The sequence below is a fragment of the Xenopus tropicalis genome, chromosome 8 (assembly GCF_000004195.4).
Source record: "Xenopus tropicalis strain Nigerian chromosome 8, UCB_Xtro_10.0, whole genome shotgun sequence".
Taxonomy (NCBI): domain Eukaryota; kingdom Metazoa; phylum Chordata; class Amphibia; order Anura; family Pipidae; genus Xenopus; species Xenopus tropicalis.
Genome location: NC_030684.2, coordinates 6,019,508 through 6,039,481, shown reverse-complemented (window position 1 = coordinate 6,039,481; position 19,974 = coordinate 6,019,508). Strand labels below are relative to the sequence as shown.

General features: G+C 47.0%; 1 protein-coding gene across 2 annotated transcripts in view; it reads left to right on the top strand.

Moving 5' to 3' along the window:
• The window catches only part of nacc2 (NACC family member 2, BEN and BTB (POZ) domain containing), an 86,757-nt gene that overhangs the window by 8,382 nt on the left and 58,401 nt on the right, over positions 1 to 19,974 (top strand). Inside the window, exon 1 of one of the 2 annotated variants that reach the window (XM_031906864.1) lies at positions 5,010 to 5,079. The exons of the other annotated variant lie outside the window; for it this stretch is intronic. The gene's annotated coding sequence lies outside the window, so the exon portion shown is untranslated. Of the gene's footprint in view, positions 1 to 5,009; positions 5,080 to 19,974 lie in introns of those variants that run through there. 2 annotated transcript variants of the gene reach the window in all.

Here is a 19,974-nt window from a genome sequence, read left to right as displayed (position 1 = left end):
CATGCCCAAACCTCCCTCCTTTCTCTGCAGGAAAGTTACTCCCCTTTTAACTGGGTTCAGTCTGCTCCCCCAGAGCATTTGGAAGAACAGACTGTGGACTCTTGCGTAGAAAGATTCTGGCAACAAGAAGATATGAGAGACAAACAGAAGCAGAGGGACCAAGAAAGACTTGATAACGTTAATCCTTTCCCTATAGGTCAGCCTCCAAGCCTTCCATCGCTGAACCTTTGCTGCACAGGCATTCAGTTTCTCATCCCAATTTGCCTTTGCATCATCGCCCTTCCCAAATTTTACACCCAAGATCTTAACCCTCTCTGGGGCTACAGGGAAGTCTTTTAGTTGGAAACCCGGCTCTTCCTCCAAGACCCAAAAAGCTTCCGATTTTTCTTGGTTGACAAGAGACCCAGAGGCCTCTGAGTAGCTTCTGATGTGCTCCATTACCATAGACGCCTCCTCTGGTCTAGACAGAACAATGGTCACATCATCCGCGTAGGCTACTAACTTAAAGGGCTGACTCAAGGGAAACCGAACACCCTCCAATGCACTATGCTGTAATGCTCTTAGGAAAGGGTCCAGAGCAAACACATACAAAAGTGGACTGAGAGGGCACCCCTGTCTTACCCCTGCTCCCACCTCAAAGTCTTTGCCTCTCCAACCATTAATCAATGGAAAGCTTCTTGCCCCTTGATACAAAGTCTGTAACCATCTGACAAACTGACCCGGAATGCCGTATTTCAGCAAAGCAGCCCATAGGTATTGGTGATTAACTTTATCAAAAGCCTTTGCTTGGTCCAAGGTCAGGAGATACTTTCCCCATTTATGGACTTTGCACCTCTCTAAGGCCTCTCTTATTGTAAGGACTGCTCCAAAAATGCTACGTCCCTCCACTGTGCAGTACTGAAAAGAAGATAGTAAAGTGCCAGCAAACTTACTTAGCCTTGAAAAGAGAATTCTTGCAAGAATCTTTCTGTCAGTGTTAAGAAGAGCAATGGGCCTCCAATTCTCAACATGCCTTGAGTCCTTCCCCTTTGAAAGCAGGATCAAGGAAGAGTATCCCATAGAGGGAGGAAGACTACCCTTCTCCAAACTCTCATTGAAGACTTCAACAAGAACAGGAGCAAGTCTGTCTTTAAATCTTTTGTAAAACTCAGCTGTTAGACCATCAGGCCCTGGGGCCTTTTTCTTTTGCTGTTTGTCTATGGCCTGAATCACCTCTTCCAGTGTTATTTCTGCTTCCAAAGTGGAAAAATCCAAATGATCAGTATTGGGACCTGGGGTCGCCTTCAAGAAAGCCTCGGTCTTTCCCTTATCCAAAACTCTTTCCCTGAAAAGCCCAACATAGTAAGATCTAACGGCTTCCAAGATCCCCTCCCTTGACTTATGAAAATGACCCTGGGAGTCATAAAGACCCTCAACCAGCTTTTTCTCAACAACCTCTTTGCAGTTCTGGCAAGGATCTGGGCAAACAGAAGCCCCATAGTCTCTTTCCAGAACCAAAGACTTGTACCGGCTGTACTGATGTTGCCTGATCTGTTGCTTGAGTCGGTTTCGCTTTTCAGCCCCCTCCCCTTCCGAAATACAGATCTCTAGCTCCTTTCTCAAGGACTGGTACCTCCTCTCCTTCTCCCTCCCTTTTTTATAAGAGATAGACTTGAAGAGGGACCGGAAAGAATCCTTGGCTGCATCCCACCATACAGATAGAGAATCATACAGCTCAACCTTTGATATCTGCACCAGCAGCAGATCCTCAAAAGATTGTTCTGCCTGTTCTCCTTCCAGGGAACCTACATCAAGTCTCCATAAACCCCTCCCAATCTTGGGCTGGTTCCGGATACCATACAGAAAGGAGAGTACCGAGTGATCTGAGAACTCAACGGCCTTCTCACAGACCTCTGTAAAGGATTCACCTTTCTTAACAAAAATCATATCTATTCTGCTGCTTCTCTGCCCACAGAAATACGTATGTTTGCCTGCCCGACCCCCCCATGTGGCCACATCTACTAAACCCGCATCCTCAGCCAACTTATTCATAAATGAACCCTCATATTTACAGAATCTGCCAGTCCTGTCTACTGCCCTCAGGACTTGGTTGAAGTCCCCTGCCAAAATGACTGGACTTGATGTATACAGGTACGGTTTGATCTCTAATAAGAGTTCCCTTCTCTCTGAGGGCCCCTGGGGGCCATACACATTGATCAATCTGATCAGATTCCCTTGGAATACAATGTCAAGCATCAAACAACGCCCAACCTGGATTTCTATGATTTTTTTAATCTCCAACCCCTGAACATTTTTGAAAAGTATTCCTACCCCTCCTGCCGGCTCCTCAGCAATAGACCAAAAGGAGGGCCCGTGCCACCAATCTCTTTTGGCTTCAAAAATCTCACTTCTGGTTGTGAGCCTGGTCTCCTGCAAGAAAAGGATTTCAGCCTCCACCTTTCTAAAAAAATCAAAAGCCAAAAATCTGGTCTTCCTATTCTTGATGCTACAGACATTGGCTGTAAGGAATGGGATAGGATGATCCATCATTAGGTCTTGTTTTGCTTCTGCCTACCACCAACCCCTTCATCACCCCTTCTTTTCACCTGAACTTTTGGGGTACTCTCTGCCCCCTCCAGGTCAACCACCACCTCCTCCCCTGGGGACTCTGCCTCCTGACTCTCCTCCCCACTCTCTTTCCTCTCTCTTTTTTTCCTGTCCTTCTTTGCCAAGGCCCTAGCCTTCCTCTCCTCTTTCCTCTCCTCCTCCCGCAGCCTCTCCTCCTCTTCCTCAGCGAGATCCCCCCAGGTTTTACCATCTGGCAGGACAAATCTGTTGTCTGTTGCTACCGTCATTTTTGGGGGAATGTTTTTATTTTTCTCTGAGGATTTTCCCCCCGCCACACTCCACTCCCCTTCTCCTCTAGGCTTACTGACCCTCTGCTCTCCTTCCTTTTTCCCACTGTTCCCCTTGGGTAACCTCCCTTGTGCCCCACCCACCACCTTAGTAACTGGGGCAGAGGATTCAGGCTGCACAGCCTCCCTCTCTGGTTCCACTACCTCTGAGGTTTGATCCCCTTCCTCCAGAAGTTCCATTGAGAGGCTCATTTCCTCCTCCAAATTAGAACATTCTGCCACCATATTGTGCCAGGCGTCGGGGCAAGAGCTGTGGGCGTGGCCTAACTTTAAACACAAATTGCAGCGGATTTTCTGGCATTCCTTACTGGGGTGCCCAGTCTCACCACAGAGGGCGCACTTTACAACTGTGCATTTAACTGCAAAGTGCCTGTTTGATCCGCACTTGAAACACACCCTGGGTTGGCCGGGGTAGAAACAAACGCCCCTGTCCTTCCCAATAAAAAAGGAATTGGGGAGATGCTTGGGGACATGGAGATTCATGTGCAGTTTGACCTGCACCTTCCACCCTCCTACCCAGAAACCCTCCTCATCATACAGTGGGGTGAAGGGGGACAGAACGGTGCACTGTCTCTTTAGCCAGATCAGCACGTCATCCGGGTGCACAGACTCAGTCTTAAACATGATGGTGACTGTCTTGGTGTCGGGCCTGGAGACTGGGGTCACCCTAAACCCCTCCCACTCTGGGGCGCCTTTCTTACCCTCATACCTGCGCCAGAAATCATCCAACCCCTGAGACAGTTTGAAGCCAAGATCAAACTCAGTGTCTGTGACACTTATCAGCCCACTTACGTCTGCAGGGGTAAAACCCAGGGACTGTTTGATGAGATTCCTGCCCACAAACCTGCGCCCCGGGAACTCACCCCTCTCCTTCACCCACTTGATCTTCACTACATTCTTCCTCCTACTGGCCGCACTCTCACCCGCCATAGAGACATTCTGCTGAAACAGTCTCTTACCGTCCCAGGCACCTCTCCTCCCTTGTGCCCCTTCACTCCCGGTATTTACAGGGGGATTCCCTGCACCCTCTGTGGCACCACTATCACCCACTCTTGCTGCAGCATCACATACAGTTTTATCAGTCAATGGTGCAGTCATGCCAGTACTCCCAGCAGCCATACGAGTACTCCCAGCAGCCATGCCAGTACTCCCAGCAGCTATACCAGTACTCCCAGCAGCCATGCCAGTACTCCCAGCAGCCATGCCAGTACTCCCAGCAGCCATGCCAGTACTCCCAGCAGCCATACCAGTACTCCCAGCAGCCATGCCAGTACTCCCAGCAGCCATGCCAGTACTCCCAGCAGCCATGCCAGTACTCCCAGCAGCTATACCAGTACTCCCAGCAGCCTTGTTACACTGCACACTCACATGAGGCACACTCCCACCAGACACACTCACAGTATTAACATTATTGCATGGCAAAGAATTAGTCAGTGGATCCCAGGAATCCGCACATGACGGACCCCCATTCCCACCCGCAGGAGTCACAGTCCCTTTAGGAAAAGCAAAAGAGTCTTTAAAACCCTTTTTCAGTTGGTTTCTCTCCATTTCCTGGAACCTCCTGCGGTTATGATAAAGCTCTCTCCAGGGCTCTATAACTGCCAGAACCCCGGTAATGTTACTTTCAATGTCCTCCAAGTCTTTGTTTAAATAAGCAATTTTTTCAACTGCTTTTGCTCTCTGTGCCCCCCTAAGGGCCCCCAGTCCAGCCACCATATTGTCTATACTCCCCTCCAAAATGTTCCTTTTCTCCTCCAGAATACTGATGTCTCTCAGAGCCCTGATGATCTGGGTCTGATTGGGCCCAGCTGAGCCCACAGTCTCTGGCTTCCCAGCGCCATTGCTAGCAGCTGTCTCTCCCCCATCACACAGGTGCATTGCTCCTACCTGGGCCATTGCAGCAGTCTCAGAGCTCTCTCTCAGCGCCTCCTCAGCCACTTCCATAGCCACACAGCCTGCGGCCTCAGCACTCTCCATGGCTGCCTCGCAGCCTGCAGCACTTCCCTCCTGGGTCCCAGCATGCCTTGCAGCAGCTTCCTGGCTTGCCTCTGAACTGCAGCTCCCAGCAACAGAACTGCCGTTTTCCGCAGCAGAACTGCAACTCTCTGCAGTAACCTCGGCTTGGTCGTCCAGGGTGTTCGCTCGCTCAGGGACCTCCATTACAGATGGAACGCCGCACGTGCCGGTACTTTCTCCTTCCTTGTCACTCTTAGCCATGGCCTTCACCTCCTTGCGCACCTCACTGCTCTCAGCCGCTGCTGCCAGATTGGGGGGAGCAGCCTTCCTGCTGGATCTCAGGCAGATCCTCACTCCTTTACCCGGAGTTACCACAACTTTCTTCCTCATTCTTTTGAGGAAAGTTTTTTTGGGGAAATTGCAGAAAAAATAATTCTCCTGAGAGAAATCCTCACAACCTGCAAAGTTTGCAGGTAAAAAGCACTCCTCCCAGACCCAAAAAGGGCCTGGGAAACCCTCACAGTCTGGAGCTCACACACACACCTCCTCTCAGTATGGGGGTACAGCTTATTGTGTGCCCAGAACATTCCTTCTCTGTATATTTGTATTTATACATATGGGAGGGAGGTGCCATAGTGTTTCCCTTAGACAGTACAGTATGGGGGTACAGCTTATTGTGTGCCCAGAACATTCCTTCTCTGTATATTTGTATTTATACATATGGGTAGGAGGTGCCATAGTGTTTCCCTTAGACAGTACAGTATGGGGGTACAGCTTATTGTGTGCCCAGAACATTCCTTCTCTGTATATTTATATTTATACATATGGGTAGGGGGTGCCATAGTGTTTCCCATAGACAGTACAGTATGGGGGTACAGCTTATTGTGTGCCCAGAACATTCCTTCTCTGTATATTTGTATTTATACATATGGGTAGGGGGTGCCATAGTGTTTCCCTTAGACAGTACAGTATGAGGGTACAGCTTATTGTGTGCCCAGAGCATTCCTTCTCTGTATATTTGTATTTATACAGTAGCTCTGGTGTTTGCATGGAGATAACCTCAATCCTTTCCCGGTTTAACCATGTTTGCCATGTAACGTAGGAGTGTATAGTCTCATTGTCTCTCTAACAAACCCCAAGCCACCAAAGCTCAGATTTGTTTCCCTATGACACTGAGGCCGGGGAGCCAAATGTTGCCTGTGACAACTGAGGTATAAGTTGCAAATGATCCGTGGGATAAGGGTGCGGATAAACTGTTTGGGAAGAGAATGGTTCTGGAACGGCACAATGAGTTTTGCCAAAGGCTTCACAGAAGGAAGGTGTTTGCTTTGGCTGCGTCTGAATAACGAGCGTCTTGCCTTGTTCCTTGGGCTGAACTGAATTAATGTTGCCTTTCAATCAGTTTATAGATGTCTATTTCCCCTGTCCCCATAGCACCAATGTTAATAACACTTGGACCCCAAATCCCCCCCTAACTAGCCTTCAGGCTGGGCCCCCTTAGCCCATAACAAGGTTACAGATATATAGAAACATTGGGGTAACAGTCACCCCGCTATAGTTCCAGGGGTACCCAGGGCACAAATAAGCACTCACCCCAAATCCCCCTCTAACTGGCCTTCAGGCTGGGCCCCCTTAGCCCATAACAAGGTTACAGATATATAGAAACATTGGGGTAACAGTCACCCTGCTATAGTTCCAGGGGTACCCAGGGCACAAATAAGCACTCACCCCAAATCCCCCCCTAACTGGCCTTCAGGCTGGGCCCCCTTAGCCCATAACAAGGTTACAGATATATAGAAACATTGGGGTAACAGTCACCCCGCTATAGTTCCAGGGGTACCCAGGGCACAAATAAGCACTCACCCCAAATCCCCCCCTAACTGGCCTTCAGGCTGGGCCCCCTTAGCCCATAACAAGGTTACAGATATATAGAAACATTGGGGTAACAGTCACCCCGCTATAGTTCCAGGGGTACCCAGGGCACAAATAAGCACTCACCCCAAATCCCCCTCTAACTGGCCTTCAGGCTGGGCCCCCTTAGCCCATAACAAGGTTACAGATATATAGAAACATTGGGGTAACAGTCACCCTGCTATAGTTCCAGGGGTACCCAGGGCACAAATAAGCACTCACCCCAAATCCCCCCCTAACTGGCCTTCAGGCTGGGCCCCCTTAGCCCATAACAAGGTTACAGATATATAGAAACATTGGGGTAACAGTCACCCCGCTATAGTTCCAGGGGTACCCAGGGCACAAATAAGCACTCACCCCAAATCCCCCCCTAACTGGCCTTCAGGCTGGGCCCCCTTAGCCCATAACAAGGTTACAGATATATAGAAACATTGGGGTAACAGTCACCCCGCTATAGTCAGTGTAAGTGAGGTTGGGAGTTTCTGCGTTGGGACAGTAGGAATACTAGCCTGACCTTAGTTGCCCCTTTCCCATCTCGCTCAGTAAGGGGTTAAACTCTATTAGTTGCACTGGATACTGGAAGTTAATGCAGCACTTTAGCCGGCTCAGCCATACGTTACAATAATCCCTGTACCTTCGGGGTGAGCCGGGGTGATGGTTCCGTAGGTAGGAGCCCTGATCAGTTGGTCTCCCAACCTAGCGGGGGGCATTCCCTTCTGCCTCGGCCCTCGTCCTTCTCACGTGGGAGGAGCTTGCTGTTGGACCTAGAATGAACCAAGCTCGGAATTAGAGATTTTATTTAACTACTAAGTATGGGGGTAAAGAAATCCTATACTGATCCATTTAAAGGGCACAGATCCTATCTGATCCCCCCATTGTAAGCAGCAGTCCTGCCCTGCTTTATGGCTGAGATTCTAGCTATCTGTATAACAGAGCATTCTGTCACAGTGGCACAGATCCTATCTGATCCCCCCATTGTAAGCAGCAGTCCTGCCCTGCTTTATGGCTGAGATTCTAGCTATCTGTATAACAGAGCATTCTGTCACAGTGGCACAGATCCTATCTGATCCCCCCATTGTAAGCAGCAGTCCTGCCCTGCTTTATGGCTGAGATTCTAGCTATCTGTATAACAGAGCATTCTGTCACAGTGGCACAGATCCTATCTGATCCCCCCATTGTAAGCAGCAGTCCTGCCCTGCTTTATGGCTGAGATTCTAGCTATCTGTATAACAGAGCATTCTGTCACAGTGGCACAGATCCTATCTGATCCCCCATTGTAAGCAGCAGTCCTGCCCTGCTTTATGGCTGAGATTCTAGCTATCTGTATAACAGAACATTCTGTCACAGTGGCACAGATCCTATCCCCCCCCCCATTGTAAGCAGCAGTCCTGCCCTGCTTTATGGCTGAGATTCTAGCTATCTGTATAACAGAGCATTCTGTCACAGTGGCACAGATCCTATCTGATCCCCCATTGTAAGCAGCAGTCCTGCCCTGCTTTATGGCTGAGATTCTAGCTATCTGTATAACAGAGCATTCTGTCACAGTGGCACAGATCATATCTGATCCCCCCATTGTAAGCAGCAGTCCTGCCCTGCTTTATGGCTGAGATTCTAGCTATCTGTATAACAGAGCATTCTGTCACAGTGGCACAGATCCTATCTGATCCCCCCCATTGTAAGCAGCAGTCCTGCCCTGCTTTATGGCTGAGATTCTAGCTATCTGTATAACAGAGCATTCTGTCACAGTGGCACAGATCCTATCTGATCCCCCCATTGTAAGCAGCAGTCCTGCCCTGCTTTATGGCTGAGATTCTAGCTATCTGTATAACAGAGCATTCTGTCACAGTGGCACAGATCCTATCTGATCCCCCCCATTGTAAGCAGCAGTCCTGCCCTGCTTTATGGCTGAGATTCTAGCTATCTGTATAACAGAGCATTCTGTCACAGTGGCACAGATCCTATCTGATCCCCCCATTGTAAGCAGCAGTCCTGCCCTGCTTTATGGCTGAGATTCTAGCTATCTGTATAATAGGGCTTTATGTTATAAAGGGAAAATATGGTGTGATAATATCTATAAATGCAGTTAGAATGTAATGCCTTACTTCGGCTACAAAGTGGCAATTTGGCATTACTTTGCCTTTAAGCTGTACAAAGGAAATCAATGCAGTCAGAAAGTTTGTATGTGCAATGCATTAACGGTAATGCAATCTCAGATAAAAATGTTGAGCGGGGGGCGAGCGCCGGCCTTTCCTGTGGCCCCATGCTATTGACTAGGTTCCCTTATTGCATTACCATCGATGTTTTGTACATATAAGTTTTGTAATTAAATTCACATGTTTTTTTCTCGGACTGCAGAAATATGATTAATGTGTGGTTTCTGGTGTCCAGGACACCTTCTTCCCCGTGTCTCGCCAGCAGGCACAAAGCCTTGATTTATTTATGGGCAGGAATAAGGGATTTCTTATTTTAATGGATTTTTGTTCTCCCCACCATTAGTCTGCCCCTTGCCTCTGTATGTTTGTGGGTATGTTTGTGATAGGGACCTTAGATTGTAAGCTCACTGGAGCAGGGACTGATGGGAATGGGATAGGGACCTTAGATTGTAAGCTCACTGGAGCAGGGACTGATGGGAATGTGATAGGGACCTTAGATTGTAAGCTCACTGGGGCAGGGACTGATGGGAATGGGATAGGGACCTTAGATTGTAAGCTCACTGGAGCAGGGACTGATGGGAATGTGATAGGGACCTTAGATTGTAAGCTCACTGGGGCAGGGGCTGATGGGAATGTGATAGGGACCTTAGATTGTAAGCTCACTGGGGCAGGGGCTGATGGGAATGTGATAGGGACCTTAGATTGTAAGCTCACTGGGGCAGGGACTGATGGGAATGGGATAGGGACCTTAGATTGTAAGCTCACTGGGGCAGGGGCTGATGGGAATGGGATAGGGACCTTAGATTGTAAGCTCACTGGGGCAGGGACTGATGGGAATGTGATAGAGACCTTAGATTGTAAGCTCACTGGGACAGGGACTGATGGGAATGGGATAGGGACCTTAGATTGTAAGCTCACTGGGGCAGGGACTGATGGGAATGTGATAGGGACCTTAGATTGTAAGCTCACTGGGGCAGGGGCTGATGGGAATGTGATAGGGACCTTAGATTGTAAGCTCACTGGGGCAGGGACTGATGGGAATGGGATAGGTACCTTAGATTGTAAGCTCACTGGGGCAGGGACTGATGGGAATGGGATAGGGACCTTAGATTGTAAGCTCACTGGGGCAGGGACTTCCAATAACAGGTACCATGGAATGTCGGGGGGGGGGTCGGACTACAATACACAGTAACTGAGTTCCCTAATGACCCGTCGCTGCTTCTCCCCAAACCATAAATCACTCAGGAACAATACAAACGGGTGTTTATGTGGCTCAGAATGAGTATGTTCCCAGGGTTCTTGTTCTCTCCTTTCTCCATTAAATACACAGAGGAATCATATACATTGGGAGCCAGGGCACTGCAACACTTGGGGCGCCAAGAAGTGATAATTGGGGCGCTTTCTCTAGTGAAGTGAGGAAAAAGCTGCCACTAATGCCCCAGTAATGTTCTACCTCGGATACATGGGATACGTGTCCTCGTATGTCCTGTGGGTGGTCTGTGCGCCCATTGGCAGTCTCAGAAGCAATGTTAAAGGCCACAGTGAGGCCCATTGGCCTCTATTTACCAAGCATTCTCCTTGTTGTGGAACTGGCCAGTGGCATCAAGGGGGTTGAGGGGGTGGTGTTTAGGGGCGGGCTATAATATAAGGAGCAGGGCCATGATGTATGTTGGTGTGTTCAAAATTGGAATGGTGGTAACCCTAGTTATACCTCAGATTCAACCCCAACAGTTGGGGAATAAAGACAGAAGAACATTCCCAGGGTGGGGCAAGTGTAGAACCTTCAGCCTGGTACCTTAAAATCCCTGATCCTGGGGGTGGTGTTTAGGGGCGGGCAATGATGTATGTGGGTGTGTTCAAACTTGGAATGATGGCAACCCTAGTTAGACCTCAGATTCAACCCCAACAGTTGGGGAATAAAGACAGAAGAACATTCCCAGGGTGGGGAAAGTGTAGAACCTTCAGCCTGGTACCTTAAAATCCCTCATCCTGGGGGTGGTGTTTAGGGGCGGGCAATGATGTATGTGGGTGTGTTCAAACTTGGAATGATGGCAACCCTAGTTAGACCTCAGATTCAACCCCAACAGACAGAAGAACATTCCCAGGGTGGGGAAAGTGTAGAACCTTCAGCCTGGTACCTAAAAACCCCTGATCCTGAGGGGGGTGGTGTTTAGGGGCGGGCTATGACATAAGGGGCAGGGCCATGATATATGTTGGTGTGTTCAAACTTGGAATGATGGCCTAAAGACAGAAGAACATTCCCAGGGTGGGGCAAGTGTAGAACCTTCAGCCTGGTACCTACAAACCCCTGATCCTGAGGGGGTGGAGTTTAGGGGTGGGCAATGATGGTAGGGGCAGGGCCATGATGTATGGGGGTGTGAAAGGCTTACATCTTGGATTCAGCCCCAACAGTAGGGACCTACAGACAGAAGAACATTCCCAGGGTGGGGCAAGTGTAGAACCTTCAGCCTGGTACCTTAAAACCCCTGATCCTTGGGGTGGTGTTTAGGGGTGGGCTATGATATAAGGGGCAGGGCCATGATGTATGTGGGTGTGTTCAAAATTAGAATGGTGGCAACCCTAGTTACACCTCAGATTCAACCCCAACAGTTGGGGCCTACAGACAGAATAGCATTCCCAGGGTGGGGCAAGTGTAGAACCTTCAGCCTGGTACCTACAAATGCCTGATCCAAAAGAACCACAGTTTGGTACAGAATACTGGACACTGGGACTCTTTATGTATATAGCGCCCCCGGGGGGCAGGAGTGACCCCATTGCTCCCCTCTATCCATAGTCACCGTGCCCTACTGCCCCCTCCCCAATGAGACCCTGTGCCGGGGCAGATTGCTGTCATTGACCTGGAACCCCCGAGTCCATTTGCCGTTTAACCTTGTCAGATGAGCGAGAGGAGCCGAGGGACGAGCAGCACTAATCTGTACATTAAAGTCAGCCCGACCCATCACCGCTAAAATATTTCCCCCTCTTTTCCTGCAAATGTAATATTATATCCTGATTGAATGCTCTTTATGCCTATTAAAATTCCGTTTTTGCCCTGGGGTGTTTTCAGAAGTCACCGGGATGCGGCTATTAGTCTCTGGTCTGCAGCGGCACCGGGATAATGTCAGATTGCTAATGCCACTTAGTATGATACACGGAGCGATTATACCCTGTAACACTTCCTCTGCCAATCACTGGCTACGTATATTTCTATTTATACATATGGGTAGGAGGTGCCATAGTGTTTCCCTTAGACAGTACAGTATGGGGGTACAGCTTATTGTGTGCCCAGAACATTCCTTCTCTGTATATTTGTATTTATACATATGGGTAGGAGGTGCCATAGTGTTTCCCTTAGACAGTACAGTATGGGGGTACAGCTTATTGTGTGCCCAGAACATTCCTTCTCTGTATATTTGTATTTATACATATGGGTAGGGGGTGCCATAGTGTTTCCCTTAGACAGTACAGTATGGGGGTACAGCTTATTGTGTGCCCAGAACATTCCTTCTCTGTATATTTGTATTTATACATATGGGTAGGGGGTGCCATAGTGTTTCCCTTAGACAGTACAGTATGGGGGTACAGCTTATTGTGTGCCCAGAACATTCCTTCTCTGTATATTTGTATTTATACATATGGGTAGGAGGTGCCATAGTGTTTCCCTTAGACAGTACAGTATGGGGGTACAGCTTATTGTGTGCCCAGAACATTCCTTCTCTGTATATCTGTATTTATACATATGGGTAGGGGGTGCCATAGAGTTTCCCTTAGACAGTACAGTATGGGGGTACAGCTTATTGTGTGCCCAGAACATTCCTTCTCTGTATATCTGTATTTATACATATGGGAGGGAGGGGCTACAGTAGCAGTTTTACTCTGGGCTATAGAGACGCCCCATTCTCAGGACAGAATTATGACTGTTGTGTGTTGGTTTGAAGGGAAAAGACAAACAATAACTATAAATTGGATACTATATAATTTCCCTTCGAGCCAGTGAGAATTGCACCGTTGGCTGATGGCATATTTCCTGTATTTTCCCAAATCAGCATGAAATGCGATGCGCAGGCTGTGATTAAAGCGCAGGGTTAGGTCAAGAATCACCGCTAAATCGCTGTTTGTAACCATTAGTGTCCTTTTATGCCCCTTTAAATCATCGTTATTGCCGCAAACCTCAAATATTTATTTTTGCCCCGGCGCGAAACGCGTAGCTGTGAATGGTTACAAAATATAGACTTTTCCTCTTCTTTTGGATTCTGCCAATGAAACACGTTTATAGGGGAAGGAATAGGACCAATGGGGCGGGTCTCCGCGAGGCTTCTGGGGGGTGGGGGATTTATTAGGGGCCGTAAACTCAACTCCGTCGTTTTTCCTCCCTTGGATTTGACAGGATTAATAAAGTCAGGTCTAAACCTCAAGTCATAAAATTCCCCATAAGTGACAATAAAATTAGCTAATGAAATCGACTCCTCGCGGGATGCGTCCATGTCGGTTTGTCCTCTATGGTTATTTAATGGTTAAATGATTCCCTTTTCTCTGTAATAATAAAACAGCACCTGTACTTGATCCCAACTAAGATATAATTACCCCTTATTGGGGCAGAACAGCCCTATTGGGTTTATTTAATGGTTAAATGATTCCCTTTTCTCTGTAATAATAAAACAGTACCTGTACTTGATCCCAACTAAGATATAATTACCCCTTATTGGGGCAGAACAGCCCTATTGGGTTTATTTCATGGTTAAATGATTCCCTTTTCTCTGTAATAATAAAACAGTACCTGTACTTGATCCCAACTAAGATATAATTACCCCTTATTGGGGGCAGAACAGCCCTATTGGGTTTATTTCATGGTTAAATGATTCCCTTTTCTCTGTAATAATAAAACAGTACCTGTACTTGATCCCAACTAAGATATAATTACCCCTTATTGGGGCAGAACAGTCCTATTGGGTTTATTTAATGGTTAAATGATTCCCTTTTCTCTGTAATAATAAAACAGTACCTGTACTTGATCCCAACTAAGATATAATTACACCTTATTGGGGCAGAACAGCCCTATTGGGTTTATTTAATGGTTAAATGATTCCCTTTTCTCTGTAATAATAAAACAGTACCTGTACTTGATCCCAACTAAGATATAATTACCCCTTATTGGGGGCAGAACAGCCCTATTGGGTTTATTTCATGGTTAAATGATTCCCTTTTCTCTGTAATAATAAAACAGTACCTGTACTTGATCCCAACTAAGATATAATTACCCCTTATTGGGGCAGAACAGCCCTATTGGGTTTATTTCATGGTTAAATGATTCCCTTTTCTCTGTAATAATAAAACAGTACCTGTACTTGATCCCAACTAAGATATAATTACCCCTTATTGGGGCAGAACAGCCCTATTGGGTTTATTTCATGGTTAATTAAATGCCGAGTCTCCTTGTTCTACGTCTTTTGCCCATTTTTGTCCAAATCTCTAAACTGAAGAAATGGCTTCAGTCCCAGCCAACCAGAAAGCAATTCTGTTCAACGACAAGGCAAGGGTTCCACCACTGCCCAATCGTTTCCATTCTGTGCCTTCAGATGTAAAGGGCAAGTAGACTGACAAGGCAATGGCCAATCAAGGGTCCAATAGAGTCTGAATAACCCATAATAGTGCCATTTTGATTCATTTACATGTCTTGGGTTGTCCATGTTCTTGGCCAATAGAACCATTTCTTAGTAGACTTATCTAGAGACTAGTTACTCAGCATGGTTGCTTTGTTACCGCTAGTCTGGCTTAAGTTGGCCAATTTGGACCTTACTGCTTGACCACCTGGGCTTGTAGGGTCAGTTGTGGGGTTGTTCTCCTGTGATCCTGTTGGGTTTAGGATTATCAGCCTCACCGAATGGCCAATAAGAACATCTGTGTCCCCTCTTTCTGCTGGCCATGCATGTTTATGGGCCCCCCTATGGGTTTATGGCCCCCCCAATGGTTTTATGGGCCCCCCTATGGTTTTATGGGCCCCCCCTGTGGTTTTATGGACCCCCCTATGGCTTCTGTCCATTCAGCCCAAAGCCGGAACTAGGGGAGGGCAGAGGAGACACGTGCCCAGGTGGCACCTACCCCTAGTTTGGAACCTTCTCCTCCCACTGCCCCCAAGTCTCCCTCTCACCCCACATTACTTCCTCCCCCCGGTCCTCAGCACATACTTGCCCCAGGGGGGCGGGGGCAGGGGTGGAATAGTGGGCAGCTGGTTGGCCGGGTTGCCTAGGGCACTGATTCAGCCTGAGGATCAATCAGTGGGATGCTGTGTGGTGGGTCAGGTCCACCATAAAGGTCCCTGCACTAATATATACTGTTTAAAGGGGAAGTTAAAGTTCAGTATGTTATAGAATGACTCATTCTTAGCAACTTTTCAATTGGTCTTCTTTCTTATTGCCTATAGTTTTTAAATGATTTGCCTTTTTCCCTTCTAACTTTCAAAAGGGGGGTCGCTGACCCCGGCAGCCAGGCCCTAGCAACAGATATAAAATGAAATTCCACGCTGAACAAAAAGCTAAATCATTCAAAAACCACAGGAAATAACAAATGAAGACCAATTGCAAACTGTCTCAGAATTTATACACCTGTTTATGGGAGTTTATCAGCCCTAAATAACCCAGTTACACCTGGCTGCCCATTCACATTGATTTACCCCCCTTCCCCCCCCCCCATTAAAACCCAGTTTATATAACAAAATGGCTCCCCCCAGGCCAGGCCCTAAATCTGTCGCATTAGCGCTAATAAACTCCTTTCAGAGAGCCGTTATTGCAACATTTAGAAAATCCCTGGAAGGGAACTAAAAATGTGAAATATCAGCAAGTAATCAACTGTCTGACCTTAACGAGCACCTTGGCTCCCGATCTGTGTTTGTCTTCAGGTTTCTTCTTCTTTCCTCTGGGTCTGTGTCCTGTTTGTGTTTGTACTTGTGCGTCCGGGGATAATAGAGAACTGCATAATGGGCTTATTGTGTGCCCAGAGCATTCCTTCTCTGTATATTTGTATTTATACATATGGGTAGGAGGTGCCATAGTGTTTCCCTTAGACAGTACAGTATGGGGGTACAGCTTATTGTGTGCCCAGAACATTCCTTCTCTGTATATTTGTATTTATACATATGGGTAGGGGGTGCCATAGTGTTTCCCTTAGACAGTACAGTATGGGGGTACAGCTTATTGTGTGCCCAGAACATTCCTTCTCTGTATATTTGTATTTATACATATGGGTAGGAGGTGCCATAGTATTTCCCTTAGACAGTACAGTATGGGGGTACAGCTTATTGTGTGCCCAGAACATTCCTTCTCTGTATATTTGTATTTATACATATGGGTAGGAGGTGCCATAGTGTTTCCCTTAGACAGTACAGTATGGGGGTACAGCTTATTGTGTGCCCAGAACATTCCTTCTCTGTATATTTGTATTTATACATATGGGTAGGGGGTGCCATAGTGTTTCCCTTAGACAGTACAGTATGGGGGTACAGCTTATTGTGTGCCCAGAACATTCCTTCTCTGTATATTGTATTTATACATATGGGAGGGAGGTGCCATAGTGTTTCCCTTAGACAGTACAGTATGGGGGTACAGCTTATTGTGTGCCCAGAACATTCCCTCTCTGTATATTTGTATTTATACATATGGGTAGGAGGTGCCATAGTATTTCCCTTAGACAGTACAGTATGGGGGTACAGCTTATTGTGTGCCCAGAACATTCCTTTTCTGTATATTTGTATTTATACATATGGGAGGGAGGTGCCATAGTGTTTCCCTTAGACAGTACAGTATGGGGATACAGCTTATTGTGTGCCCAGAACATTCCTTCTCTGTATATTTGTATTTATACATATGGGAGGGAGGTGCCATAGTGTTTCTCTTAGACAGTACAGTATGGGGGTACAGATTATTATGTGCCCAGAACATTCCTTCTCTGTATATTTGTATTTATACATATGGGAGGGAGGTGCCATAGTGTTTCCTCTAGACAGTACAGTATGGGGGTACAGCTTATTGTGTGCCCAGAACATTCCTTCTCTGTATATTTGTATTTATACATATGGGAGGGAGGTGCCATAGTGTTTCCCTTAGACAGTACAGTATGGGGGTACAGCTTATTGTGTGCCCAGAACATTCCTTCTCTGTATATTTGTATTTATACATATGGGTAGGGGGTGCCATAGTGTTTCCCTTAGACAGTACAGTATGGGGGTACAGCTTATTGTGTGCCCAGAACATTCCTTCTCTGTATATTTGTATTTATACATATGGGTAGGGGGTGCCATAGTGTTTCCCTTAGACAGTACAGTATGGGGGTACAGCTTATTGTGTGCCCAGAACATTCCTTCTCTGTATATTTGTATTTATACATATGGGTAGGGGGTGCCATAGTGTTTCCCTTAGACAGTACAGTATGGGGGTACAGCTTATTGTGTGCCCAGAACATTCCTTCTCTGTATATTTGTATTTATACATATGGGTAGGGGGTGCCATAGTGTTTCCCTTAGACAGTACAGTATGGGGGTACAGCTTATTGTGTGCCCAGAACATTCCCTCTCTGTATATTTGTATTTATACATATGGGTAGGGGGTGCCATAGTGTTTCTGCTCTTGTGTTGCTGCTCTTATATAAATTGCGCATAGCGGAGGCTGAAGTGCTTCTTGGGACTGGGGAGCGTATATAAATGCATCTGCATGTAGTCTGATTTTGTTAATATGCGGCTGCAGAGCACACAGAGCTATGTTTATACGCAGCTCCTGATTATAGATTGTTAGGCAGAGCCTTCTGGGGCCTGATTTGCACCGTAGCTGCTTTCTCGCTAATAGAAAGTAACTTAATGTGCATTGAGGACACGGATCTAAGCAGAAAGGATTTTCTTATCTGATGCGTTAAAGCGCCAGGCCCTCAGACGCGGGATTGCACGGCCCTTCATCATCATAGAGAGGTCAGGGACGCGGCGCGGAGCGTATTTGCGGCACGAGTGCCAATCTCTCCATGATCCAATACATTATCATGCATCACGGCTGCTCGGAGAATTGAATTAAGAGTTTCCCCATTCACTATGGAGAGTTTGGCAACTGATTGGACTCAAGCAGATAATCCCGTTGAGGCAATTGCAAGATTTCTGGTTGGGCAGGGTTGGTAATCTAGTGGCTAAGGAGCTGTTGGTTCTTCATGGGTTCCCTTGGTGACCCAAGTAGTTGGAGAGCCAAACAAGCATGAATAAAGGTCCTGGTGTTTGACCAATAAGAGTTGTGATTGGCTGTTTGGCACTTTGTGACCCAAGTGGTGGCACAGGGGCCAGACCTTGAGATATGTCTGAGCTGATCCACCACTTAGGTGGCCAGATTAAAGCAATGTATATCAGGGTTCATCAACCTAAGTCACCCAACTGTAAAAGGTGTTGGGGAGCCAAACAAGCATGAATAAAGATCCTGGTGTTTGACTAATAAGGGCTTTGATTGGCTGTTTGGTAGTCCCATGTGGAGTTCCAGCCTGCAGAAGGCTTTGTTTGGTAGAAAACCTGTGTTTTTATGTCTCCAAAACTCAAGAAGATAATCCGGAGACACTATGGAGAGTTTGTCAACTGATTGGACTCAAGCAGATAATCCGGTCGAGGCAGTTGCAAGATTTCTAACCCCACTACCTACCTCATTGGAAGGCAATGTGATCAGATTCTGGTTGGGCAGGGTTGGTAATCTAGTGGCTAAGGAGCTGTTGGTTCTTCATGGGTTCCCTTTGTGACCCAAGTGGTTGGAGAGCCAAACAAGCATGAATAAAGGTCCTGGTGTTTGACCAATAAGGGTTGTGATTGGCTATTTGGTAGTCCCATGTGGAGTTCCAGCCTGCATTAGATTTCTAATCTTACTATCTACTTCATTGGAAGGCAATCTGATCAGATGCTGGTTGGGCAGGGTTGGTAATCTAGTGGCTAAAGAGCTGTTGGTTCTTCATGGGTTCCCTTGGTGACCCAAGTGGTTGGAGAGCCAAACAAGCATGAATAAAGGTCCTGGTGTTTGACCAATAAGGGTTGTGATTGGCTATTTGGCACTTTGTGACCCAAGTGGTGGCACAGGGGCCAGACCTTGAGATATGTCTGAGCTGATCTACCACTTAGGTGGCCAGATTAAAGCAATGTATATCAGGGTTCATCAACCTAAGTCACCCAACTGTAAAAGGTGTTGGGGAGCCAAACAAGCATGAATAAAGGTCCTGGTGTTTGACCAATAAGAGTTGTGATTGGCTATTTGGCACTTTGTGACCCAAGTGGTGGCACAGGGGCCAGACCTTGAGATATGTCTGAGCTGATCCACCACTTAGGTGGCCAGATTAAAGCAATGTATATCAGGGTTCATCAACCTAAGTCACCCAACTGTAAAAGGTGTTGGGGAGCCAAACAAGCATGAATAAAGGTCCTGGTGTTTGACCAATAAGGGCTTTGATTGGCTGTTTGGTAGTCCCATGTGGAGTTCCAGCCTGCATTAGATTTCTAATCTTACTATCTACTTCATTGGAAGGCAATCTGATCAGATGCTGGTTGGGCAGGGTTGGTAATCTAGTGGCTAAAGAGCTGTTGGTTCTTCATGGGTTCCCTTTGTGACCCAAGTGGTTGGAGAGCCAAACAAGCATGAATAAAGGTCCTGGTGTTTGACCAATAAGGGTTGTGATTGGCTATTTGGTAGTCCCATGTGGAGTTCCAGCCTGCATTAGATTTCTAATCTTACTATCTACTTCATTGGAAGGCAATCTGATCAGATGCTGGTTGGGCAGGGTTGGTAATCTAGTGGCTAAAGAGCTGTTGGTTCTTCATGGGTTCCCTTTGTTACCCAAGTGGTTGGAGAGCCAAACAAGCATGAATAAAGGTCCTGGTGTTTGACCAATAAGGGTTGTGATTGGCTATTTGGCACTTTGTGACCCAAGCGGTGGCACAGGGGCCAGACCTTGAGATATGTCTTAGCTGATCCACCACTTAGGTGGCCAGATGGAAGCAATGTATATCAGGGTTCATCAACCTAAGTCACCCAACGGTAAAAGGTGTTGGGTAGCCAAAC